Below are 14036 nucleotides of genomic sequence, written 5' to 3'. Positions count from 1 at the left end.
TTGAAAATAGTGTATAAAATGTATGAAATAATTCAAATCGAATTCCCATTTGAGTTTGTCCAGGCCGACAACACACCCATGTGTTAAAAAGAGACCACAAGACAACAATCTGATATTTACCGTAGATACATACTGTACGTTATTTTCCTGTCATCCTAACAAACGAATTAAAATGTAAAATACTCAACGTTGTAAAAAAAACAAAACAAATTCAAACAAATGCGTCAGTTACTCTAAAATCCACATCCTATAGCTTTATGCATTCATCCATACTTCAGCTGTAAGTTTAGAATTTATTATAAAACGATACTCCGATCAAATTGCTGCCACGTGATCAATTTCCTATTCTGTGATGAATTAATGTATTAATTAACTTACCTGAATTAATTTACCTGTCGCCCTCTCACATCCATACCTGAACCGCTCGCCTCAACAAGTAACCCGGTCTCCTCCGTCCCGAAGCCGCGGTGATCGGATCCGACCCGGCGCTTCTCACCTGCCAATCACCTGCGCCTCCACCTGACCAGGCCCCTACCGTAATGACACGACACAACACGCACAAAGAAGATGGCGTGAAAAGGAAAGACTGTCATTGTGCATCGATGACAGAATACCTTGTTAGAACTTCTACCAGGTTTTATGAGTCAGAGTGTGACTGTCTCATGTCCTAATGCCTCTGAAATTTTCCCTGTGCAGTCTATTGTTTTGGAGGTGACGTTGTCTTCTCATTTTTAGTCATTATTTTGCTATTCCTGGAGTTCTGTAGCCTCCTTTCAGTTGTTAACATGGATGAATGTTATTCATTACTATTATTATCTATTAGGGCCTGTACACTCATATATATGCATGATTTCAACTAACTAGAGTGTGCCACTAATTTCCCTGCAGGGATTAAAATTAGTATATAAAATTATAAAAATAAATTTAGAAAAAAAATCAGCGATATGTAGTTATTAAATATAATTAAATACCCACTCGACACTTGTCATTATTTTCTTTACAAAGATATCTGTATCTTCTATTCGCTGTTGAAAAGTTTAGTGACTGTGTGTTATTTCACATAAAATAATCCAAACTCTGAGCTCATTTCTGGCAAGAATTTTTATTTTTTAAGCTCCATGCATATACAGTAGGTATGTTAGGTATGTTACAACAGTGCCTTATTAATGTTTAAATAAATAAATAAAAATGCATTCAAAGGTAATGTATTAATGTCGGGATTCAAATAGAAAGCACAGCATTTGGTTTGGTATCAGTCATATGAACATTCTTAACACTCCAGGTAAACAGCAACAAATCAGCACAGGACAGAAAAAGACACTTCATGTTTTATTTAACAGACAGCAGACAGACGTCAAGCTGAGTCCATACTGCTCATTATTACACAGGCAGGTATTCAAGTCTTAAGTAGCCACAAAACAACCAGGTGTAGAAGAAAATCTACAATTGTGCTGCCCTTTTTTTTTTGTTATTATATGTGGATTTAATCCTGCTCCCCATCTCAGTAAACACGCACACACACACACACACACACACACACACACACACACACACACACACACACACACACACACACACACACACACACACACACACACAGAGAGAGAGAGAGAGAGAGAGAGAGAGAAAGAGAGAGACAGAGACAGAGACAGAGACAGAGAGAGAGACAGAGAGAGAGACAGAGACAGAGAGAGAGACAGAGACAGAGACAGAGACAGAGACAGAGACAGAGAGATAATTTGATAGACTATGTCAAATGAAAAAGCACATTGAAAAAAAACACATTAGTGGGTTTCATCACCAGGGATCTGGATGTCATGAGGTGTTCTTAGTAGCACAGAGGAGACAGGTTTAACCCCTGCAGTCACCTGCTGAGCTGTCACCTCGGCTGACCTGCTGTAGTCATGAGGGAATGAGGGAAAACCACAGGCCTCTCCTCTTAACTAGTCCTCCCTTAACTAGTCCTCCTTTAACTCCAGGAATAACTCTAAGAACTGGTAACTCATTTAGGATAAATGACCACAAAGAAACACATATAGTAGGGCTATTGAATATGTCGCTTATATTAGGTTACAATACTGTAATTGGAATGTCTCTTAAATATCAGATAATAATGACCCACAATAAGTTTCTGCAAAATGACATTTTTAAATACAGTATGTTGCTTAGTTTTACCCAAATAGATTCAATGTAAAGACACCCCGTTCACACTTAGGAGATAAAACAAACCTTAAAATGGGCATTGGTGCTTGGGGTTTGCTTGTATTGAATTACTTGAGCATCTGCTTGATTATCTGCCCTTTGAATATGACTCAGCTGAAATGAAAAGCATTGAGTCGTAGATTAACCGACATCAGTAAGGTACACAAATCATTGTTTCTCACTTCTCCACTGAAAGCATCCTCCCGCTGGTGTAGCAGTAGAGTAATACAGAATAATCAGAAATAAACACATTATTGTTTTCCCAGTCAGATGAATAAATACAGGAAAGCGACCTCAGCAAAAATAGAATTAGGCAGCAGGGGGCGCTAGAGTACAGCATTTGATTTAAAAAGAGGCTCACAAGAGTGTCAGTTACTGAAGTCATTGATTGCTTTGGCCTTCTAAATCCAGGTTAGACTGTAAAAATAACCCCCAGAGTGTTTTTGTTGATTACACATTTTAAAGACTCACGCTTGTTTCATTTTTTGAAACAGTTTCATCTAAGTAGAGAGGTTTTTATGAGACAAATAAATTTAGGGAATCTAATAATGGTGTACTCAATTTCATGATTGGAAAATCCAATTTAAAGTATTTATTTACAAAAGAACACCCAATAAAATTCAGTCAGTCAATAGTTGGCCAGTGCTCAGGGGGTGACCTGACACCTCTTAAAGCCAGCTCACACTCAAGATGTTTTGACCCACATGGGTCTTGAGCCGGTGACCCTCCTGTCCCCAGCCCAAGACTTGGTAGACTCAGCTACTGCCGCCCCCCCATAAAACGTTGACTGAAGCAGATAAAGACAGTGAAGCAGCTCTGCAGGAGAAGAAGAACAAAATACAATGAAGAGCTGTCAGAAGGACAAACAAAACACTTTGCATTCAACAAACCTATAAGCGACACTGAATGACAGGTCCGGGATCAGTAGAAGGTTTTCTGAAGGAGGGAGACGTTTGTCTTTTATACAGTGTCAACCCACATGTCAGAGAGATAGAAAAAAGAACAAGGCTTACGCTGCAGCAGCTTCAGACTGACAATGAAAAAGATTCAACCGTCAGGGGGATATGGCAGATACATACTGGAAAATGTAAGAAATACTGAAGGAATAGTGCACAATTTAGAGGATATGCTCTGATACACTACGGCCTATTTAACAACAAATTGTTGTCAGTCTGAAAGCAAAGTGTACAAACTTTAGTCATTTTAAATTAGCAAAAGATGCATTTTGCATAATTATTGGTGTATATGTGTGAGAGAAAGAACACCCAGTGTAAAAGATGCATTTTGAATACAAACTTCATTCCATTCTTCAGAACAGAGTTGTTACCATGGAAACAAATGGAAATTTGTAAAATTGTATAAACAGCTAAAAAGTCACCACTCTAGTGACTGGTTACTGTCTATGCACAGTGTGTGCTGCAGGGTGTGTGTACTGATATAGGAAAAGATATACAGTATATACCTGTATATATACCTAAAGGAGTCTCTGCCAACCTGTCATGGAGGTACTCTGCCTCTCACACGATGTCAGCTGGGAGAGACTCCTTTTGACAGATTGAGTCACAGTCATACCTTGAGTACCCAATTCATCTGTATCCTATATCTGATGGAAGGTTCGGTTGTCAGGTGAGACGGAAATGAGGTGCGCTTCATGGAAGTGGGTTAAGGGAAAGAATCAGTTATTTATAAGAGTGTTCTGTGTTGCTCTGACATCTCTTCCTTATCTTCAGCGGCATGTTGGCACCTGAGGGGGCCTGAGACTCACAATGCGTGGGCATCGGTGTGTGGAAGTTAGACCGCTGGTTCTACTCTGTTAGCTGTAAGGTTTGGATAGTGTAAAGTTGCTTAACGTCTATAGAAAAACAATCATTGCCGTTTAAATCCCAATCATAAAATTCACAGTAATCCAGTGAACGATGGTGAGACATTTTTAGTGTGTACATATTACTGGTCGGACACACTGGACTGGTATTCCTAGCATGGGCCAAAGCAGCAAAAACTCTGCTCTAATTAGGATTCTAACACTGGAGGCTGATGTGGCAGGAACTGTGGGAGTCTCTGAATCTTATCAACATTGACTCTGCTCATTAATTGTTCCCACTGCTCACCAGCTGCTGTCCAAACACACACATGCATTGCTAAAGAGACACACAGGAGATGGGCTATAGCTGTGAAAACTGGAAAGCTGACTGAAGCAGACAAAGGGTGGGTGGGGTAGGAGACTAGGAGGGTAGGGAGGGACCGTGACTTGCATGAAATAAAACTGTCAGCATTAACTACTATTTTCTACAGAGGGAAAATGAGCATGGGGGACCGTGACAGATAGAGTCGGGATTGCTGATTCATTATTTGGGATAATGAAATCCTTCTGAAAATCCTGTTCTGCACTGTGTTTGTACATAACAAACAAATAAATAAAGTGTGGTACAAATGTTGGCACTGCAGGAATGGAGCAAGAGAGATGACAAACCTTGAACCGTGGTGGACAGCTCACTCTACATTTATCTGTCACACCTTTTTTTCTTGTTGAGTACATGCTGGTTAATTTGAGGTGTCACAGATAAATTGTCTTCATTGCAGTGATGTTATGTGAAGTTTGAAAATAACATAAAAAGAAGTGATCTTACCTGACCTTCATGTTTCTACTTGGCTCGAGGTGACGATAACCAATTCCAATTGGTTTTAACCAATATAACCAATTCCGATAACCAATTCAAGTTGAATTGACTGAGCTGGAGAGACATGTTTTAAGAATATGAAATATTTTTCAACTGTCAGTTTGACTTCAACAATGTTACAGGGGTATAATTGGATATATATATATATCTTGGATATAGTGAAATTATGCTGTTGCTTGGTTGCTGAAAGTGCTACATAATTTATAAAGTATTCTTTAGGTTTTAAAGGGGTTATGAACTTTTCATTTATAATGATCGAGCGTGGATGCTCCCTGTCCTTTCTCCCAAGTGACACCTTCAATTTTAAATATAGCTGCCTGTTAAAACTTTTCTCAAGTTGAAGATTCTCCTCCAACTGAAAACAACAATAAACTTTTGTTTCCACAGCCAGAGGAGCCCTTCTTTTGACAAGCAAATATACATAATAAAACTCCTTCAGCATCCTTACAAGATTACTTTGTCGAACTCTTTTGAAGGATCTTTTATTTGTGTTGAACAGCAAATTGATTTGTGTAACAATTCAAGTACTGTATATTCATGGAGAAGTGACATTTAAGGACAATAAAGACACTCTTGAATACTGAATTTACATAACCATCTATTTTAGTATGACTTAAGGTTTTGTGGACTGTATTTAACTAGAACACTGGACCCTCAGGATATGACATAACAGACCAACTTCTGTTGGAAAAATTAACTAATCATTGTCCTGATCTTTCTCTTGTAATCTCTGGCACGTCTGTTTCCCTTCTTGGTCAGACAGACAGAGAGCGATAGAGAAACCTGACAGACGGGGACAGAATTGGAAGCTTGGGACAAAGATGATGGCGGACCTGCTGCTTCAAGGACAGATAAAAACAGTGGGGGGTAGGGATATACTGCTAATGCTGGCCAACTATTGACTGACTCTATTGTCAAGAACAGGATCAAACTGGATCAAAAGGATCCAAACCTTAACATTATCCTGTTTGGATCCAAATTCAGACAAGATCATGTGATAAATATTTTGTGAAAAATCATTTATTAGTGAATTTTCTCTCCAAAAGCTGAAAGGATCTCATTCCAGTGTCCTTCTAAGATTCAGAATACCCTACAGATTGTGCATACACTGTATTGTAACAGAGTCAGACATCTTTACACCTGCTCTTCTTAAGGTCGGAGGCATGCAGGGAATCAATATTTGGCAGTTACTACTAAATCCATCGCTCCAGCGCCCAATCAGCCAAGCAGATGTCCTGATGCACCTGACAGCTCAAAGCAGAGGACGAGGGGAGGACAGGAGGTGGACGGCTTCCTAGATTAACTCTGCATTTCTCCACAGCTGTAAAACATGCAGTGATGAAACTGCTAAACAAAACACTTTGAGCACAATTTTTTAAAATAGCAAGGGCATATGAGAAAAAGACAAGGAGAGGCTAACAGGATTAAAGTCCCCTCCTCTGTTATCACTTTGCAATGTCCTTGACGGGGACCGTCAATCTGGCTCAGCTCTGATCGTCCTGCATAAAATAATGGCTTCTGTTATCTGCCACATGCATACACGCAATAAAACACAAACTTCCTTTAAGTGGGCTCTCTTCAGACTGGGAACATAATAATAATTCATTTGTGCTGGTTAAAAAAATATTTTCTTTATTTAAAGAGGTTGAGTCATGATAGGAGCTACTGCAGTCCCAGCATGCACCACTGCACAGTCAGTGACAGCAAGTGGAGTGCTGCTGAGTGCAAAACGCAAGATAATAATTAGATAAAAGATGAAGGAGACAAGGTGCACAGAGTATGAGAGAGGGGAGGTGTGTAAATATTCACAGGCAGGACAGGCAAAGGCAAATTAAGGCAAATAAACTACAACTTTTATGCAGCTTTGCATAAAAAAACAAACTTCTATATTTACATTGTCTATAATTGAACAGCAAAAAATGTCTTTTTATCGTTTATATTAAACCTCATAAATATACATAAAAAACTATAACATTGTCAGAAATGGAAATTGCAGTTGTGGCATACAAGTCCAGCTGAAAAGTCTATATAAAATCTCTGCTAGTGAGATGTGTTTTCACCATTATTTAGTGTCCATTAGTTGCTCCCTTGCTTCTCAACAGGATTACCAATTTTGAAAAAAAAAACTGTTTTCCAGTCACCCTTGTAGACTAATGATGTAGGAGCCACAGGAGATAGGAACTTGTAAGGGACAGTGGAAGAATTGATTAAAATTTGGCACAGATAAAGGGGCGGTTTCAGAATCTTCCATCTTTTAAAACATTACCTCTATCCGGTCCATCAGCTCTGATTATAGACCAGCACAACGTCCAGATATCATCCTGTTGGATGACGGCCCACGATTCAGTCAGAGCTGCTCAGAGACTCTCACTGAACCATTGGCGTTTAACCTGGGTGTCATAGCTGGTGACTTTTGTCGTCTTGTGCAACAAATATTTCTTTGTTTTACAGTATTTCTCGATTGCTTACACACATCTTCTGAAAGCGTGCTTCATACTCTCAGAGCTCTACACACAAATCCAAAACCCCACACACAATGGTCAAAACCTCTCACTTCTCCTGCAAAATGAAGCTTTACTTTCAAAACAATGTTAACTCTTCTCAAAATGGTGTTTTGTTGTCAAACGACAAAGACAAACCATCAAGTGAGTAGACATTTATAAGAACCATTTGAACACTGATGTGCTCAATGTAAAACACTGTGATTAATGGAAAACACTTCTTCTCCTTTCATCATAAGGGCCTTTTTTGTTCAGTGTTACACTTACCACAGACAGTACAGAAAAAAGTGTTGTAAAATATTTTACAACATTGTTTTTATACTAAGAACAGACAAATACAATGTAACAAATATATATTTATTTTTTTCCCAACAAAAACAATGTACACAGTGTACACCCAAACCAACACAAAGTTGCAAATACAAAATAGAAAAATGCAGTTACAGTACGAAAAAAAAGAAAAAGAAACTATGCTGCATCCTGTCTTCTGTTTGGATTTGGCCACAACACCTCATCCACATCACAGGCAATGTTTTCCTCTGGCTCTGCCTCTGTTGGCATCCATTGTTCCGAAACAGACAAGCTCACCCGTTGCCCCTTTATGCTAAAGCTGTGATTGCTAATTGTAAAACTGTGTGGCAAGTGTTTGCTGATGTGGTGAGTCAGTGCACATAGTAATTAAATTTAGAATTTTGAATGACAGTGTGTTCCTTGTGAAATAAAGAAAGTTTCTTCATGAAAATTGTGTCTAAGGCAGAGAATTGTGTGTAGTGTTTTGAAAAAAGTGTGTTTTACAATTGAAATGTGAGTGTAAAGCAGAAATTGTGTTTGTAGTTTAGCACAAAATGGTTCAGGGGGCTGGTGCATGAGTTACATGTTGTGGTCATTGTGTCTCAATTACTAGAAAATGTGTGAAAGAGAAAGACTGTAATCTGGTGTCTCCTTGACCAAAGATCCAACACTCTGAACCTAAAATGCACAGACCAAAGTGTGGTACCAATCTTATCTCACTCATTTAAGGATCCACACGCTGTATTGTAATGTTAATTGATAATCACCTTGTACAGTTGTGACCTGTTATTTTATGAGTGAAGTGAATCTCTAAAACCTTCTCATAGTCTAGAAAAGCTTGTTTGAAGTTAGCACTTTAAGAGCAATTTTCTTCACAGTGATTCAGCATCATGCTTTAACAAGAAGAATTTCAATTAATTTTCATAATTATTTTCATGTAAATTTGATGCAAGGACACAACTTCAGGTAGCAAAATTATACGTGGAAATTCACTGAATCGTTTTGGCTCTTTGGTCTTTCAGGTCATTTGGGGCTGATGATAATACTGGCAGCCCTCCAGCTCAAAAGCCTCTGTTCTGGCCATGAAAGAGGTTATTCTTCCCCTGTGGGAGTCCCCTGTCTAACCTCAGTATGAAGTCTGGGGGACAAACAAAGACTCCACATAAATCTACTGTCTATACACTCCAACAACACCAGATCGAAAATGAGGCTTGGTTTCTTGTGCTCGAATTATCATCCATACTTTTTTTTTTTTTACAAAGCTCAAGATTTTGAAATGTAATACAAAAGAGACCTGGGCCTTTCATATACTCTATTCTCTGCTTTCTGTGTGTTGTTGGCTGCACATAAAGGAATGAGCTTCTGTGTTATACAGGATACAGAAGCCTGCATTGTCATGAAAGTGTATTTTGAGAACAAATGCATATGATAACACGGTGGGCAGAATTATTTGTGTGTGTGTGTGTGTGTGTGTGTGTGTGTGTGTGTGTGTGTGTGTGTGTGTGTGTACTCGCGCGCATTTAGCCATACTCACAAAAGGCACAGACTGTTCTCAGCATACCCACACATTCCCCAATGACTCATCTAAAATAACACAAGAAGCATATCAAATTCGACATTAATACCATCATGAAAATAAACAGTGGGGTCTGGTCAGGGGGCTTGTTCTGTGGGCCGTGGGACTGCAGCCTCTCCTCCACGTCCCGCTGCTACGACAACATACCGAGCACGATGATGTCGACCTCGGTCAGAAACGGCTGAGCGGCTCACGGGTTAATATCAGCTCCTTCGTCACACATGTGTGTCGGCTGGAATATGAGGTCCATCACGGCTGACAGAGTTTTATGGGCTTTAATGAATTTTTGGCTGAGTGGACTATAAGGTCAAAGGTTAACTGCATCATTGTCAATAATCAGGAAAGCAAGAGAGGGATTTTTTTAAATGTTTATTCAATATGTCAGTACCTTCAGCACAATAGGAGATGTAATGGTTGGCTTGTTCTCTAAACTTACAGGTGTATGTTGTGTTCAACACCAATGTTAAGCATTTCTTTTATTTTAATGTTTACCTCAATCAGTTTAATCAAGAACTAAGATAAATATTTAAACTAACCAATCAATTACTGATCCTAATTTAACAATCGAAACAATTTCTGAAACATTCATCTAAAGATGTTTTTGTGTTACGCCCAACATGAAAGGCTCATTCGTGTTTGTCCAGATCTTTGACATTCCTCATCAGATACATTCTGTCCTTACTGTCTCTGAAAAAGATGCTTTCTGTCATCATTTTAAGATAATATCATATACTTATTTTGAGGATGAGTTGTAAGTGTATCCACTGACTTTTACATCAGTGAAACAACAATGAATGGAAGTGCATATCAAATATTCACTAATTGATTTATTTTTGAATACCATAGACATACTAAATATACTGAATTTAATTAATAAAGTGAATCTTGTCTGAAGCTTCAGACATTCAATGTATGACATATCATAGCTTATTAGTAGATGAGGTGAGATGAGATGAGATGGGATGAGATGTGATGAGATGAGATGAGATGAGATTAGATGAAGTGAGGTGAGATTAGATGAGATTAGATGAGGTGAGGTAAGGCAAGATAAGATAAACCTTTATTAGTTCCACAGGGGGGACATTTCCACTATTACAGCGGCAGCATCAGGGGTATAGACAGTCTGATACTAATATTGATGGATAAGAAAAAATCAACTCCATCATTTAACATGTTGAAAAGCTTATACAAGTACCTTAGTCTACGCTTAGCATGTACGCCACTATTTGACATTGTGTGTGAATTCAACATCATCTGTCCATAAAACACAATCAACTAAAGCATTAGCAGACATGAATTACATTCTAACGTTAATTGTGTGCTTGTAATATGTTTATGTTGACTCATCCGGACTGTTATTGTAGAAATACACACTGACGGAGCAGAAAGTTTCGCTGTTTACCTGTGACTACTTCTAAACATGATAGAGGAAAATGAAGCATGTGATACTGGAAATACTTGAAAATAAAGCATCTGTACTTGATTTCTTGGCTGTTTGAGCCCAGTGGAAGAAACAAATACAATATGTATTTAAGTTACAGCTTTTTTTACACAATATGTTCAAGATGGGACTGTCTTTATCTCTCCTCACCATTCTATATAAGTAAATGTCTTTAGTCTTATTTTATTCAGCATTGTGTAGTTTGTTGAGTCTTACCTGATCCACAGTCTGATCTCGGCCACAATGAGATTTACGAGAATGACATTTTCTCTAAGCTATGGTAATTCTATCCTTTCTAATGAACACACAATTGGCATCTGATGACTTCACTCAGGAAGAAGCTTTAAAAAAAGTTACTGGTCTGAGCGCTGTGTTACAGATGGACATCATTAGTGAGTTAATGCAGGTGAACTGGGTAACAGTTTGGGATCACTGGATTTTAACAGTCCCAGTTTGATTATGAAAATCCACAAAGTTTGAATGTTGCCTAAATATAAAATCACCATAAAATTTATGTTTATGTGTGAATGTGACCAAACCTTCCCCCCAGAAGAATGAAGACCAACAACACGTAGCTCCTATAAAAGGAACATGGTTCATTAAATCAGTTAATTTGTTGAATATGATAACGCTCAGATTTCTGACTGTCTCTAATTAAACTTTAATGTTCATAAGCTATGTGGAGATTCCTCTTTTTTCTCAGCTGATGTGCAAATTTAATTTAAATTTATATTTAAATGTAATATACTCTTTAATTAATGTGACATGTATTTTAAATAGTTTATTCCGGTCAGTCTGTTAACATTATTACATACACACATATATGATTCCACATTCTCCTCAGCTACATCCAGTTTACTGTATGTGAGTGGGTTTTCATTCAATCAGACTTTTCACCACGGTTGTCTCCAGGTTAAAAAAAATCTCCTAATTATCTTCTTGATAATTCTTTTTATAATGATTTTTTTTTTAACATTTAAGAGGTACATAAAATGGAATGTCTCTGCCACTCTGTTACCACAATACAACATTTTTCAGGGTTATATATTACAGTATAACTTAATTATTGATACATGACTGTTTGCTTCATTTTCATTTGCTATAGATAAAATTACTAGTGAACAGTAGTTACTTTATACGTGCATAGTTACAGTATAATGAAAGTAAACATTGGATGGATGGACGGATGGATGGTTAGAGCTGGCACAGAACAGATGGAGGCCATATTTCACTTGGCAGCAGCACGTTGACACAATTATCTATCCTAGTGAGCAGAAGGACCCTGTAACCGATGAAGCAACATTCATGGTTGGAGGACTTTGTACGCATTTGCAAATGAGGCTAAAATATTGGAATACACGCCACTATATGCCACTATGTACTCACTGCTTTTTCCACCCACACAGCTATGCAAATATTATATAAAGGCACCTCTCAAAGCAAAGATGAATCCGAATGCTGCACTACTTTATGTTTAAGATTCATTATAAACTGTATCAGGTTCTGATTTAAATGCACATCTCAACAGAGTTGTGAAACAGGACTAACAGGCATTAGCAGAAGCATTCCATGTCATATTAATTAGAGTGAGGGTTATATCATTGTGCCCAAAGGCAATTGTCCCATAATTGTTGGGCCCTCTTAAGCCCTTGATCATTAAAACCTACCACTAGAATTTGGAATTGATTCAAAACTACAGTATATTTCACAAAACGTTTTCTTCAAGATCTAGACCAATTACTTTTGAAAATATTTTAATGTGATACCAAATTAAATTAACACAGTAACGGCTACAATTTGATAGTTGCAAGTTTGTACTTATTATTTGTATTAGTTTTAATGTTACTCCTCTCGTTCAAGCACCGGGGTAGTTTTCCATTCTTTTTTTGCCTCTGTATATTTGTGGAAACACAATTACAAACTTTAGTGAAGTCACTCACTAGAGCGGGACTCGGTATAATAAAAGGACATTCAATGTGATACATATAGAGCTATAGACTCTTGTTAAATGACAGACATTTGCACAAAATTAGAAAAGGATCATTGCTTGGTGATGCTCCATTAAACATATTGTGCTCTCAACAGTGAGTGGAACATTTGCGCATGAAAAAAGCTAATTGAAGTTGTATTGTCACAGTTCATCAATACTTGGACAGTCCTTGTAAAACTTTCTTAATTAAACTTTGAAATGCATCCATCACGCCATATACGGCCAAAACTTTATTTTTAATCACAAAGCAGAGTAAGGGGTAAAGTTTTTTGTTTTTGACAATTACAAGCACACATCGAGGGGCTGAAAAACATGTCATCTCCATCTGGACTGAGAGAACTGATCCGGGATCTGTTAGTGTTGATATCTCCTGCAATAGCTCACTATTAACCATCTGCTGCCAATCAGTGGGGCCTGACTGCATCAAGAAGAGCGGTCTCATGTGGGTTCCCCAGGCTATAAGCTAACTTCAGTGCATATGCAGCTGGCTTAAACACAGGCTGGTAAAGCAAAGAAAGGAAATCCTGCAGGAGCAACAAGAACTAATGTATCAGTGAAATTGTTTATGTACAAACAGTAATTGAAAATTCACCACTGTATTTATTTTCCTAGCTAGATGTGTTGTAAAAATAAATTGTATTTTGTTTCTTATTAACTCCGATTTTCCTAACCTGGTGTGGACATTCTTGCAGATGTCACTTTCTCCCCAACCTTGCTGCTTTCATACAGATGGGTTAGGCTGCCAACAGAGTGGAATTTAGGATTCTTTAAATTTGTGTTTTCAGACTCCAGATTGCTCACAAAAATTAGTGCTACAAACACTCTCACAAAACTGCCCCAACATGTAAAATTACAACCAAATCCAAAATACAGGTTTTGTGATAGTGGCCAAAACGAGCATTAGCGTTTTCATTTTTATTTGTTCAGCTCATGTAGTGTGTTCTCTAATTCTGAAAGGATAAAGTTGGGGCGTATTTTATCAATTTCATACGGCAACAAGCTTGTAACTTCTTTTTATCTATTTCTCATGTCTATTTAAAAATTATCAACACAAGGCTGTAATACTTTTACATTTCCAATCAGGCAAAACCTTCTCCAGTAGTATTTCAATAAAAAAATAGTTGAAAATAAAGAAGAATCTATAATTTAAAACAATTTTTTTTCATGGTCATTAACCTTGTGAAACTCCTGGCCCTCAGGGCACGAAGCACGGGATTAATAAATAGCAGCAGTTTATAGAATATATGTAATTATCATGTCTTATTCTGGGAGTAAATATGTCCAATTTCCACTGAAACCAGGATAGGCTTTAACAATCAGAGAAGCTGCAGTATGACAGCATTACTGTGATTGTGAC

The sequence above is a fragment of the Antennarius striatus genome, chromosome 16, assembly GCF_040054535.1.
Source record: "Antennarius striatus isolate MH-2024 chromosome 16, ASM4005453v1, whole genome shotgun sequence".
Lineage (NCBI taxonomy): Eukaryota > Metazoa > Chordata > Actinopteri > Lophiiformes > Antennariidae > Antennarius > Antennarius striatus.
Note: the sequence above shows the minus strand (reverse complement) of the source record.